This window comes from Bombina bombina, chromosome 4 (genome assembly GCF_027579735.1).
Source record: "Bombina bombina isolate aBomBom1 chromosome 4, aBomBom1.pri, whole genome shotgun sequence".
Lineage (NCBI taxonomy): Eukaryota > Metazoa > Chordata > Amphibia > Anura > Bombinatoridae > Bombina > Bombina bombina.
The window spans coordinates 1,164,011,791-1,164,026,677 of record NC_069502.1 but is presented as its reverse complement, the minus strand read 5'-3'; the positions used below and the strand labels follow the sequence as shown (position 1 = coordinate 1,164,026,677).

The 14,887-nt window shown below is 41.2% G+C and overlaps 1 protein-coding gene across 1 annotated transcript in view; it reads right to left on the bottom strand.

The window, feature by feature from the left end:
* Nucleotides 1–14,887, bottom strand: part of COQ8A (coenzyme Q8A) — a 452,989-nt gene that overhangs the window by 401,490 nt on the left and 36,612 nt on the right. The window lies entirely within an intron of this gene.

Sequence of the window (14,887 nt, the reverse complement as noted above, 5' to 3'; positions counted from 1 at the left end):
ACTGGCGCAGGAAACTTCACCCACAGAGGGAGATCCTTTGTGTTCACCTATTGGATATCATACATAATCCATTTTCTCTTCTATATTTTTTCATCTTGCACATTTTTTCATTAAAGTTTAAATTATTTCGTTACTGTCGCACTCTTCAGATCACACATAGCCATCTTTATTGGCAGATCATATCTCCACTGGACTCTATCCTCCTCATATATAGATGCATCTCTCCTATTGACTGTCCTCACATAGATCCATGTTTTTAGTATTTCGCTTGTAATATTGCGATTTTAAGATAGTGTCACCATTTTAATAAATGTTTACCCTATATACTATTCTGTAAAGTCCCCGTAGCCTTTTATTTAGGCACTCTTTATATACATTTTATTAGTATATCTCTATTTAAGAGTTAACTAGGAACCCGTCATAAAGAGCTATAGGCGTCACACTTTGTGTTTAGTCTAATATTTCTGTTTTGCAATAATGTTTTCTTTTAGCAAGAGGACTAGATGGCAGCACCATTTCCGGTCATGTAGTGCTGCAGACATGTGCAGGCAATCTATCTATATCTCTAGAACAAAAAAAATAACATGAAAATAAAAGCAAATTTGATAATAAAAGTAAAATTGGAAACTTTAAAATTGTATGCTCTGTCTGAATTTAAGAACAATTTTGGATTTCATGTCCCTTTAAGGGGGAAGAAATTTTACAGTACACTGTCCCTTTAATTTGGATTACAATCGCAAATGCTAGACCTAAAATTTCATTAGGAAAAAAAAAAGGGACATTGAAGTGATGGTAAATCTGAGAGTTTCAAAAACGTTAGGATTTAGCATCACTTAAAATAAACAGGACTTGCAGTGCTAGTCCTATGACAGTGTATGTTGGCAAGCTATTGGTTTAGAGGTAGAGAGGAGGTTTATTGAGAAGAGAGGGCTGTGCTGTGGGCAGCCGGAGCCGCTGAGTTTAGTGAGGTGGAAGCAGCACAGAATGGAAGTTTAGCACCTTTTTTATAAAGTGATATATGAAACGCCTGTTTATTTTTAGTGATGGCAAACCCAAACATCTGTTAAACACTACGATTTACCATCACTTAAAACGAGACAGAGAGGGAGATTCCAAAGAACACATGTTGGGAAATTAAAATTTCCTAGATAATCTGCTCATTTAAAAACCACACACCCACCTCCATTTCTCACTCCCTGTTTAATGCCGCAGACATTAATGACTTGGTATGTGGACGTGCAAATGAGCACATGTACCCAACAAGCTTTTACACAGTCATCATACTCTAGAGAGTCGCTAATCTGTGCTGCACTCTAGCACAGTACTGGGATTTAACCATATAAACTACAGTCTTTGTACAAGCTTAGGTTCATTAAGCCATCTAGAGAACTACCTTGTAGGCAATACTAATCTCATGTCATAACAATCCACAGCAAGCTAAACATGTGCTTTACAACAGCGATGATCAAGCAGGACACAAAGTAGCGACCTACACACTGGTTTAAGTCAGGCAAACAGAAATAGACAAAGATGGATAATCTTTAAAAAATATATATATATATTATATAAAACGATTGCGTGACTGAGCACAGGGTCTATGGACACAAGCACAGAGTTAAAGGGACATAAAATCCATTTTCTTTCTCTCAGGATATAGAAAGCATGCAATTTTACACAACTTTCAAGTTTAATTCTTTTATCTGATGTGCTTCATTTTTCGTTTTAATCAGGTGCACCACCGGGCTGATTTTACCCGGATAACATTTTAGCCATAAATAAGCTAAAAATGAGCCAATATTAAAAAATGTAACATTTCATTTGTGCTTTGGATAGCAGAAAAGGATATTAGAAAATAGAACACTGCCCCCACCCGGCTACTTCATAATGCCACCTGGCTAGCAAAATTTTCTGTAGAGAACACTGATAGCCTTTGATGATAAGCATAACTAAATAGGCAGTAGCTGCTGATTGGTGGCGGCACATTGATGCCTTGTGCAATTGGCTCACTCATGTGCAATGCTATTTCTTAAAGGATACCTAAAGGATTAAGCAAGAGAGATAATAGAAGTAAATTGAAATTTTGTTTAAAAACAAAATGTATGCTTACCTGATAAATTTCTTTCTTTCTGGACATGGAGCCCACAACGTCTAGTGGGATATTCAACTCCTGGCCAGCAGGAGGAGGCAAAGAGCACCCCAGCAAAGCTGTTAAGTGTAAATTCCCTTACCCATAATCCCCAGTCATTCAGCCGAAGGAAAATGGAAAGAAGAAAATCAAGGGTATAGAGGTGCCTGAGGTTTACTCAAAAAAACTGCCGAATTATAATTAAAAAGAGGGCGGGTCGTGGACTCTGCATGTCCGGAAAGAAAGAAATTTATCAGGTAACCATACATTTTTTGTTTTCTTTCCTTTGACATGTAGAGTCCACAACGTCATTCCAATTACTAGTGGGAACCAATACCCAAGCTAGAGGACACAGAATGAACAGGGAGGGAGAGAACAAGGCAAGGAGGATCTAAACAGAAGGCACCACCGCTTGAAGAACCTATCTCCCAAAAGAGGCCTCAGCCGAGGCAAGAGAGTCAAATTTCTAGAATTAGGAAAAATTATGCAAAGAGGACTCCTTGCAAATGTGTGTTCCACAGAAGCTTCATTTTTTTGAAAGCCCAGGATGAGGAGACTGCCCTAGTGGAATGAGCCGTAATTCTCTCAGGGGGCTGCTGTCCCGCAGTCTCCTAAGCAAAACTAAATCATACTTCTTAACCAGCGGAAAAAAGTAGTAGAAGTGGCCTTCCGACCCTTACGCTTTCCAGCAAAAACCATAAAAAGGGCAGAAGATAGGAAAAAATGTAGAGTTTGCACAACATCCAAGATATGCAAAAGACTATCCTTATGAGGAGAAGGATCAGGACAAAAAAAAAAACATAATTTATGCTTACCTGATAAATTTATTTCTCTTGTAGTGTATCCAGTCCACGGATCATCCATTACTTGTGGGATATTCTCCTTCCCAACAGGAAGTTGCAAGAGGATCACCCACAGCAGTGCTGCTATATAGCTCCTCCCCCAGCTGTCATATCCAGTCATTCGACCGAAAACAGAGAAAGGAGAAACCATAGGGTGCAGTGGTGACTGTAGTTTAATTAAAATTCAGACCTGCCTTAAAAAGGACAGGGCGGGCCGTGGACTGGATACACTACAAGAGAAATAAATTTATCAGGTAAGCATAAATTATGTTGTCTCTTGTTAAGTGTATCCAGTCCACGGATCATCCATTACTTGTGGGATACCAATACCAAAGCTAAAGTACACAGATGATGGGAGGGACAAGGCAGGATTAAGCGGAAGGAACCACTGCCTGAAGAACCTTTCTCCCAAAAACAGCCTCCGAAGAAGAAAAAGTATCAAATTTGTAAAATTTGGAAAAGGTGTGAAGCGAAGACCAAGTTGCAGCCTTGCAAATCTGTTCAACAGAGGCCTCATTTTTAAAGGCCCAGGTGGAAGCCACAGCTCTAGTAGAATGAGCTGTAATCCTTTCAGGGGGCTGCTGTCCAGCAGTCTCATAGGCTAGGCGTATTACGCTCCGAAGCCAAAAGGAGAGAGAGGTTGCCAAAGCTTTTTGACCTCTCCTCTGTCCAGAGTAAACGACAAACAGGGAAGATGTTTGACGAAAATCCTTAGTAGCTTGTAAGTAAAACTTCAAGGCACGGACTACGTCCAGATTATGTAAAAGACATTCCCTCGTTGAAGAAGGATTAGGACACAATGATGGAGCAACAATCTCTTGATTGATATTCTTGTTAGAAACCACCTTAGGTAAAAACCCAGGTTTGGTACGCAGAACTACCTTATCTGCATGAAAAATCAGATAAGGAGAATCACATTGTAAGGCAGATAGCTCAGAGACTCTCCGAGCCGAGGAAATAGCCATCAAAAACAGAACTTTCCAAGATAAAAGTTTAATATCAATGGAATGAAGGGGTTCAAACGGAACTCCTTGAAGAACCTTAAGAACCAAGTTTAAGCTCCACGGGGGAGCAACAGGTTTAAACACAGGCTTAATTCTAACCAAAGCCTGGCAAAATGCCTGGACGTCTGGAACCTCTGCCAGACGCTTGTGCAAAGGAATAGACAGAGCAGAAATCTGTCCCTTTAAGGAACTAGCTGATAATCCTTTATCCAAGCCCTCTTGGAGAAAGGACAATATTCTAGGAATCCTAACCTTACTCCATGAGTAATTCTTGGATTCACACCAATAAAGATATTTACTCCATATCTTGTGGTAGATTTTCCTGGTAACAGGCTTTCGTGCCTGTATTAAAGTATTAATGACTGACTCGGAGAAGCCACGCTTTGATAGAATCAAGCGTTCAATCTCCATGCAGTCAGTCTCAGAGAAATTAGATTTGAACAAGTAGTTTCCTCTGTGTCAGACATGTTTAAACAGACTAGCAATGAGACTAGCAAGCTTGGAAAACACTTTAAACAAGTTTACAAGCAATATAAAAAACGTTACTGCACCTTTAAGAAACACAAATTGTCAAAATTTGAAATAACAGTGAAAAAAGGCAGTTACATACACTGTAAAAATTTCGTTAGTGTAACAAGTTAGCAGAGCATTGCACCCACTTGCAAATGGATCATTAACCCCTTAATACCCAAAACGGAATAATAAATGATAAAAACGTTTTTTCAAACAGTCACAACAACTGCCACAGCCCTACTGTGGCTTTTTACCTCCCTCAAAAACGACTTTGAAGCCTTTTGAGCCCTCCAGAGATGTCCTGGATCATGTAGGAAGAAGCTGGATGTCTGTGTCTGTAATTTTTGCTGTGCAAAAAAAGGGCAAAATAGGCCCCTCCCACTCATATTACAACAGTGGAAAGCCTAAGGAAACTGTTTCTAGGCAAAATTCAAGCCAGCCATGTGGAAAAAAACCTAGGCCCCAATAAGTTTTATCACCAAATACATATAAAAACGATTAAACATGCCAGCAAACGTTTTATATTACATTTTTATAAGAGTATGTATCTCTATTAATAAGCCTGATACCAGTCACTCTCACTGCATTTAAGGCTTTACTTACATTAGTTCGGTATCAGCAGCATTTTCTAGCAAATTCCATCCCTAGAAAAATATTAACTGCACATACCTTATTGCAGGAAAACCTGCACGCCATTCCCTCTCTGAAGTTACCCGACTCCTCAGAATATGTGAGAACAGCCATGGATCTTAGTTACTTCTGCTAAGATCATAGAAAACGCAGGCAGATTCTTCTTCTAAATACTGCCTGAGATAAACAGTACACTCCGGCACCATTTAAAAATAACAAACTTTTGATTGAAGAATAAACTAAGTATAAAACACCACACTCCTCTTACGACCTCCATCTTGGTTGAGGCTTGCAAGAGAATGACTGGATATGACAGCTGGGGGAGGAGCTATATAGCAGCTCTGCTGTGGGTGATCCTCTTGCAACTTCCTGTTGGGAAGGAGAATATCCCACAAGTAATGGATGATCCTTGGACTGGATACACTTAACAAGAGAAAAAGGAGGAACAATTTCCTGATTAATGTTTTGATCCAACACAACCTTAGGGAGAAAACCCAAATTAGTACGAAGGACCACCTTATCTGCATGACTCCAAGGAGGAGCAACAGGATAAAACACAGGCCTGATTCTGACTAGGGCCTAAACAAAAGCTTGAACATCCAGCAGAACTGCCAGACGTTTGTGCAAAATAATAAACAGTGCAGAAATCTGACCCTTCAGAGTACTACTGACTGACAAACCTTTCTCCAGGCCAACATGAAGAAAAGATAAAATAAGGGGAATTCTCATCCGGCTCCAGGATCCTAGATTCGCACCAATAAAGATATTTCCGCCATACCTTACAGTAAATCTTGCGAGTAACAGGCTTACGAGCCTGAAGCATAGTACCAATGACTGCTTCAGAAAACCCACACCTAGACAGAACTAGGCGTTCAATATCCAGTCAGCTTTAGAAAATCCAGAATTGGATGGAGGAATGGATCCTGAATTAGAAGGTCCTTCCTCAGAGGGAACCTCCAAGGAGGAAGAGATGACATTCTTACCAGATCTGCGAACCAGATCCTGTGAGACCATGCCGGAGCTATTAGAATTGTGCATGCTCTCTCCAGTTTGATACAAGCAATGACTCGTGAAAGGAAAGTAAACTGAGGAAACCGGTATGGCAGAGCAAAAAAACATAATTTATGCTTACCTGATAAATTCCTTTCTCCTGTAGTGTAGTCAGTCCACGGGTCATCCTTTACTTATGGAATATATCTCTTCCTAACAGGAAACTGCAAGAGAATTACCCAGCAGAGCTGCTATATAGCTCCTCCCCTCACATATCATACTCAGTCATTCGACCAAAGCAGACGAGAAAGGAGGAACCATAGGGTACAGTGGTGACTGGAGTTTAATTAAAATTTAGACCTGCCGTAAAAACAGGGAGGGCCGTGGACTGACTACACTACAGGAGAAAGGAATTTATCAGGTAAGCATAAATTATGTTTTCTCCTGTTAAGTGTAGTCAGTCCACGGGTCATCCATTACTTATGGAATACCAATACCAAAGCTAAAGTACACGGATGAAGGGAGGGACAAGGCAGGAACATTAAACAGAAGGAACCACTGCCTGAAGTACCTTTCTCGCAAAAATAGCCTCAGACGAAGCAAAAGTGTCAAATTTGTAAAATTTTGAAAAAGTGTGAAGCGAAGACCAAGTCGCAGCCTTGCAAATCTGTTCAACAGAGGCCTCATTTTTAAAGGCCCAGGTGGAAGCCACAGCTCTAGTAGAATGAGCTGTAATCCTTTCAGGAGGCTGCTGTCCAGCAGTCTCATAGGCTAAGCGTATTATGCTACGAAGCCAAAAAGAGAGAGAGGTAACCGAAGCCTTTTGACCTCTCCTCTGTCCAGAGTAAACGACAAACAGGGAAGAAGTTTGACGAAAATCCTTAGTTGCCTGCAAATAGAATTTCAGGGCACGGACTACGTCCAGATTATGCAAAAGTCGTTCCTTCTTTGAAGAAGGGTTAGGACACAGAGATGGAACAACAATCTCTTGATTGATATTCCTGTTAGTAACTACCTTAGGTAAGAACCCAGGTTTAGTACGCAGGACTACCTTGTCTGAATGAAAAATCAGATAAGGAGAATCACAATGTAAGGCAGATAACTCAGAGACTCTTCGAGCCGAGGAAATAGCCATCAAAAACAGAACTTTCCAAGATAACAGCTTGATATCAATGGAATGAAGGGGTTCAAATGGAACGCCTTGAAGAACATTAAGAACTAAGTTTAAGCTCCACGGCGGAGCAACAGACTTAAACACAGGCTTAATCCTAGTTAAAGCCTGACAGAAAGCCTGAACGTCTGGAACTTCAGCCAGACGTTTGAGTAGAAGAATAGACAGAGCAGAAATCTGTCCCTTTAACGAACTAGTAGATAAGCCCTTTTCTAAACCCTCTTGTAGAAAGGACAATATCCTAGGAATCCTAACCTTACTCCATGAGTAACTCTTGGATTCGCACCAATGTAAATATTTACGCCATATCTTATGGTAAATTTTTCTGGTAACAGGCTTCCTAGCCTGTATTAAGGTATCAATAACCGACTCCGAGAAGCCACGCTTTGATAGAATCAAGCGTTCAATCTCCATGCAGTCAGCCTCAGAGAAATTAGATTTGGATGTTTGAAAGGACCCTGAATTAGAAGGTCCTGTCTCAGAGGCAGAGACCACGGTGGACAGGACGACATGTCCACTAGGTCTGCATACCAGGTCCTGCGTGGCCACGCAGGCGCTGTCAGAATCACCGAAGCTCTCTCCTGTTTGATCTTGGCAATCAAACGAGGAAGCATCGGGAATGGTGGAAACACATAAGCCATGTTGAAGACCCATGGGGCTGTCAGAGCATCTACCAGCACCGCTCCCGGGTCCCTGGACCTGGATCCGTAACAAGGAAGCTTGGCGTTCTGACGAGACGCCATGAGATCCAGATCTGGTTTGCCCCAACGACGAATCAGTTGAGCAAAGACCTCCGGATGAAAAGTCTGGCGACTTAGAAAATCCGCCTCCCAGTTCTCCACGCCTGGGATGTAGATCGCTGACAGGTGGCAAGAGTGAGACTCTGCCCAGCGAATTATCTTTGAGACTTCCAACATCGCTAGGGAACTTCTGGTTCCCCCTTGATGGTTGATGTAAGCCACAGTCGTGATGTTGTCCGACTGAAATCTGATGAACCTCAGAGTTGCTAACTGAGGCCAAGCTAGGAGAGCATTGAATATTGCTCTTAACTCCAGAATATTTATTGGGAGGAGTTTCTCCTCCTGAGTCCATAATCCATGAGCTTTCAGGGAATTCCAGACTGCTCCCCAGCCTAGAAGGCTGGCGTCTGTTACAATCGTCCAATCTGGCCTGCGAAAGGTCATCCCCTTGGACAGATGTGGCCGAGAAAGCCACCATAGAAGAGAATCTCTAGTCTCTTGATCCAGATTTAGTAGGGGGGACAAATCTGAGTAATCCCTGTTCCACTGACTTAGCATGCACAATTGCAGCGGTCTGAGATGCAGGCGCGCAAATGGTACTATGCCCATTGCCGCTACCATTAAGCCGATTACTTCCATGCACTGAGCTACTGACGGGTGTGGAATGGAGTGAAGGAAACGGAAAGCATTTAGAAGTTATAATAACCTGGCCTCTGTCAGGTAAATTTTTATCTCTACAGAATCTATAAGAGTCCCTAGAAAGGGAACTCTTGTAAGTGGTAATAGAGAACTCTTTTCCACGTTCACCTTCCACCCATGCGACCTCAGAAATGCCAGAACTATCTCTGTATGAGACTTGGCAGTTTGAAAACTTGACGCTTGTATCAAAATGTCGTCTAGGTACGGAGTCACCGCTATGCCTCGCGGTCTTAGTACCGCCAGAAGTGATCCTAGAATTTTTGTAAAGATTCTTGGAGCCGTAGCTAATGCGAAGGGAAGAGCTACAAACTGGTAATGCCTGTCTAGGAAGGCAAATCTCAGATACCGGTAATGGTCCTTGTGAATCGGTATGTGAAGGTAGGCATCCTTTAGATCCACTGTGGTCATGTACTGACCCTCTTGGATCATGGGAAGGATGGTTCGAATAGTTTCCATTTTGAATGATGGAACTCTTAGAAATTTGTTTAGGATTTTTAAGTCCAAGATTGGCCTGAAGGTTCCCTCTTTCTTGGGAACCACAAATAGGTTTGAATAGAATCCCTGCCCGTGTTCCGTCCGCGGAACTGGGTGGATTACCCCCATTAGTAAGAGGTCTTGTACACAGTGTAGAAACGCCTCTTTCTTTATTTGGTTTGCTGATAACCTTGAAAGATGAAATCTCCCCCGTGGAGGAGAAGTTTTGAAGTCCAGGAGATATCCCTGAGATATGATCTCCAACGCCCAGGGATCCTGGACATCTCTTGCCCAAGCCTGGGCGAAGAGAGAAAATCTGCCCCCCACTAGATCCGTTTCCGGATAGGGGGCCCTCTCTTCATGCTGTTTTGGGGGCAGCAGCAGGTTTCTTGGCCTGCTTGCCCCTGTTCCAGGACTGGTTAACTTTCCAGCCCTGTCTGTAACGAGCAACAGCTCCTTCCTGTTTTGGAGCGGAGAAAGTTGATGCTGCTCCTGCCTTGAAGTTACGAAAGGCACGAAAATTAGACTGTTTGGCCTTTGATTTGGCCCTGTCCTGAGGTAGAGCATGGCCCTTACCTCCCGTAATGTCAGCAATAATTTCTTTCAAGCCGGGCCCGAATAAGGTCTGCCCTTTGAAAGGAATATTAAGCAATTTAGATTTAGAAGTCACGTCAGCTGACCAGGATTTAAGCCATAGCGCTCTGCGCGCTTGGATGGCGAATCCGGAGTTCTTAGCCGTAAGTTTGGTTAAATGCACAACAGCATCAGAAACAAATGCGTTGGCTAGCTTTAGTGTCTTAAGCTTGTTGATTATTTCATCCAATGGAGCTGAGCGAATTAGTACACAAATTTCTATTGGGCTCCACATTGGCCTTTAAACATAGTGAACAAAGAGATTCATCTGAGTCAGACATGTTTAAACAAACTAGCAATGAGACTAGCAAACTTGGAAATACTTTTCAAAATTAATTTATAAGCAATATAAAAAACGTTACTGTGCCTTTAAGAAGCACAGAAAAACTGACAGTTGAAATAACAATGACCAAAATAGTTATAGCAACTAAATTTTCACAGTAAATGTATTAAGTTAGCAAAGGATTGCACCCACCAGCAAATGGATGATTAACCCCTTAGTACCCAAAAACGGATAACAATTATATAATTAACGTTTTTCTCACAGTCAAATACACTGTCACAGGACTGCTGTGCCTGATTACCTCCCTCAAAATGGATTTTGAAGACCCCTGAGCTCTCTAGAGACGATCTGGATCATGGAGGATGAAGTAGACAGATTGTGACTGAATTTTTACTGCGCAAAAAAGCGCTAAAATAGGCCCCTCCCACTCATATTACAACAGTGGGGAAGCTCAGAAACTGTTTCTATGCAGAAAACAAAAATGGCCATGTGGTAAAAATCATGCCCTAATAAGTTTTATCACCAAGTACCTCACAAAAACAATTAACCAGTAAACGTTTTAAACATACATTTGAAAGTTATGAATTATTATTAAGCCTGCTACCAGTAGTTTTTACTGCAGTTAAGGCTCATACATTATTTCAGTATTAACAGTATTTTCAGAGTCAATTCCATTCCTTAGAAAAATACATTCAGTGTACACACACACACACACACACACACACATCAGCCTGATACCAGTCGCTATAACTGCATTTAAGGCTGAACTTACTTTACAATGGTATCAGCAGTATTTTCTCAGTCAATTCCATTCCTCAGAAAATAAATTACTGCACATACCTCATTTGTTGCAGGGGAGCCCTGCATGCTATTCCCCTTCTCTGAAGTTACCTCACTCTTCAGATGAGAAACAGCCAGTGGATCTTAGTTACGTCTGCTAAGACCATAGAAAAAAACCCAGGCAGATTCTTCTTCTAATGCTGCCTGAGAATAAACAGCACACTCCAGTGCCATTTAAAAATAACAAACTTTTGATTGTAGAAATAAACCAAGTTAAAAAACACCACAGATCTCTCACAGCTTCCTTTTTAGTTAGGCTGCAAGAGAATGACTGAGTATGATATGTGAGGGGAGGAGCTATATAGCAGCTCTGCTGGGTAATTCTCTTGCAGTTTCCTGTTAGGAAGAGATATATTCCATAAGTAATGGATGACCCGTGGACTGACTACACTTAACAGGAGAAATCCAAGTAACCACAGAGCATCTATGAGAGCTGCCGGAGGATCTCTTGACCTTGAACCATACTTTGGAACCTTGGCATTTTGACGAGACGCCATCAAACCCAACTCTGGAACCGCCCATCTGAGGGTTAACAGAGAACACTTTCTAATGGAGAGTCCACTCCCCGGGATGAAAAGTCATTGTCCGACTGAAATCTGATAAACCGGAGAAAGATCATAAAGGCCAAGCTGTCAAGGCATTGAAGATAACTCTCAACTCCTAGATGTTTACGGGAAGAGAAGACTCTTCCCGAGTCTACAAGCCCTGAGCTTTTAGAAAGCCCCAAATTGCTGCCCAGCTTAACATGCTGGCGTTTGTAGTAACAATTGCCCAGGAAGGTCTCAGGAAGCAAGTGCCCCGAGACAGACGTTCCTGTGAAATCCACCACGGGAGAGAGTTTGTTAGGGGATCCAGATTTAGCCTCTGCAAAAAATCTGAATGGTCTCCGTTCCATAGACTGTGCATGCAAAGCTGCAGAAATCACAGATGGAAACGAGCAAAAGGAATGATGTCCATGGAAGCAACCATCAGACCAATCACCTTCATTCATAAGCCACTGATAGACGAATAGCAGACTGGAGAGAAAGGCAAAAAGCTCAGATTTTCCGACGTCCGTCAAGAAAATCTTCATAGACAGGGAATCCAATTGTCCCTAGGATACAAACTCTTGTAGCTAAATCAAGATTAATCTTTTCCAGATTCACTTTCCACCCATGGGAACGTTGAAGACAACATCTCTGTACAAGATTTTCCTAGATGAAAAGATGATGCCTGAACAAAGATGTCCGTCTAGATAAGACACCACTGCAATTCCCTGGGATCTGACCACTGCCTATAGAACTCCCAGAACCAATTCTGGGAGCCGTGACCAGCCCAAAACGGAAGGGCAATAAACTGGAAATGCTTGTCCAGCAAGGCAAACCTGAGAAACTGGTGATGATCCCTGAAAATGGGAGCATGAAGGATATGGTGCTTCAGGTCTATGGTCGTCAACAACTGACCTTCCTGAACCAACAGAAGAATGGAACGACTAGTTTCCATCTTGAAAGACGGACCCCTGAGGAATTTGAGGAGGCACTTTAGATCTAGGATGGGACAGAAAGTTCCCTCTTTTTTGGGAACCTCCAAGATTTGAATAGAATCCTTGACCCTGTTCCCCTGGAGAAACCAAAACAATTACTCCCAGGGAGGATAACCTTGGGATACTAAATCCCCAGAACTGGGACTTGTGAATCCAGGAATGCCGGGGACAAAAAAAAAAAAAAAAAAGAAAAAAAAAAAAAAAAAAAAAAAAAGAGGAAAAGTGAAAAACCTGCCGCCCCACTTGATCCAAAATTGGATGGGGGGGGCACCCTTTATGCCGATTTAGAAACAGAGGGAGGCCTTTTTGATTTGCTTTCCCTTAATCCAAGGCTGACTTTGGTTCCTTAAAGTTATGAAAGGAGCGAAAATTAGAATTCTGGCGACCCCTAGGTCTATTCTGCCTGTCCTGGCTAAGGAAAACATAATTTATGTAAGAACTTGCCTGATAAATTCATTTTTCTTTCATAGTGGCAAGAGTCCATGAGCTAGTGACGTATGGGATATACATTCCTACCAGGAGGGGGCAAAGTTTCCCAAACCTCAAAATGCCTATAAATACACCTCCCACATGCCATATTTTAAAATATAGCCAAGAAGTGGGGTGTTCAAAAGGAGCAAAAACGCATGAGTCACTAGAGAGGGAGGGATAAAAAAAAAATAGCTAAATCCGCTGAGAAATTAAATTTCTCATAGCAAGTGCCACATACTTGAGCTGAAGAAGAAGTAAGATCAGCCAATTTACAACATACACACTTAGCTTTGGTAGATTTGTTTTCAGGCAACTTGGTTCCTACAGTAACATCAGAGGCAGGATCAGTTTGAGACATCTTGAAAAATGTAACAAAAAGAAAAAACATTTAAACAAAATATCCAATTTCCACAAAATAGATTCAGGAATGGGGAAAAAATGCTTATATGTAAAACAAAAGCAAATATAGACCTCTGTAACAAATGAAAGCAGAGAGCAAAAAAGAGGGAGAGACTTAAAACAACATTTTTAGCGCCAAGGTTAACCGGAAGTGACACAAGTCGCATCATAAAAGGCACGACTTTGCGGCAAAAAAAATTGGCGCCAAGAATGACGCAATAAATAGAAGCATTTCGCGCCTTTGCAAGCCTAATTTGCCTGCGAAAATTTGAAACAACAAGACTGAAGTTACAACTAGCTGGAACCCCAGTTAAGAAATTTTATTTTACTTAAATTTCTCCCAAACATAATTTTCCATGCTGAAACTGTTAGACTGCAAAGGGAAATAAACATAGACCTGACTCATGGCAACTATATGCAATATATATTTAAAACATTAAAATATAAAGTGCCATACATAGCCGAGTGCATCTAAAAAAAAAAAAAAAAAAAATAACATACATACGACAGCCAAACCAGTACTGAAATATATCAGCAGAGGTAATGGTAGAGGAGTATAATGTCGACCTGTAAAGGGAGGTTCAGATGAATTCCCACAACCGAATTTACAGAGAGCCTTAGAATAGTTTACCTATAGGTGAAAACATGGCATCATTAAGTAAAATACTCCCTTCACATCCCTCAGACAAACACTATACTTTGAGAGGAACTTGGCTTCAAATTAGTTAGAAGCGCCTTTCACAGAAGAAATCAAGCACGACTTGATTCACTATCCTGCAACGAAGGCAAAGTTTGTAAAACTGACGTATGAGTGAGGTGTATTATAGGCATTTTGAAGTTTGGGAAACTTTGCTCCCTCCAGGTAGGAATGTATATCCCATACGTCACTAGCTTATGGACTCTTGCCACTTACATGAAAGAAAGATCCCTTTCCTCAAGTAATTTCAAAAATAATTTCTATCAAACCAGGTCCAAATAAAGAGAAAACTGGTTTAGGAGATAGATATCTCCTAATGAAAGTATACACATATAGCACTCAGGGAGTTGGTGAAACAATAAGATCTTACATCGGATCTTAAATTATGATATGTAGTTTTGACACTGTCGCCAATCTCATATGGGACATGGACAGATGAGAATAATAATTAAAATATAACTTTTAATAGGGTTGGGTTTAAAATAGGGAAGAAAACTTTAAATTAAAAACACTTACACAAAATCAATGTGTTGCTATAGTGCATTCTTGATTGTAATTGAATATGTTGCACAGTGGTTGTCTGAAGGGACAAATGAATATTGACTGACACACCTCGAAATATTTTTTTTCAGGTCCAAATAAAGTCTTACCCTTACAAGGTTAAGACAGCTCCCAGTACAATTACCAGCATGTTAGCATCACAGTTTAAGAGCTATCGTCTATTGTAGTTTCTTCTGATATCAGATCAGACAAGGCATTGCACCATAATATGCTGCAACTGTAGCACTACTTGCTGCAGGTTGCCACTGTAATCCTTGATGGATGTCCATCCTCTTAAGTAAGCCTCTAGCTTC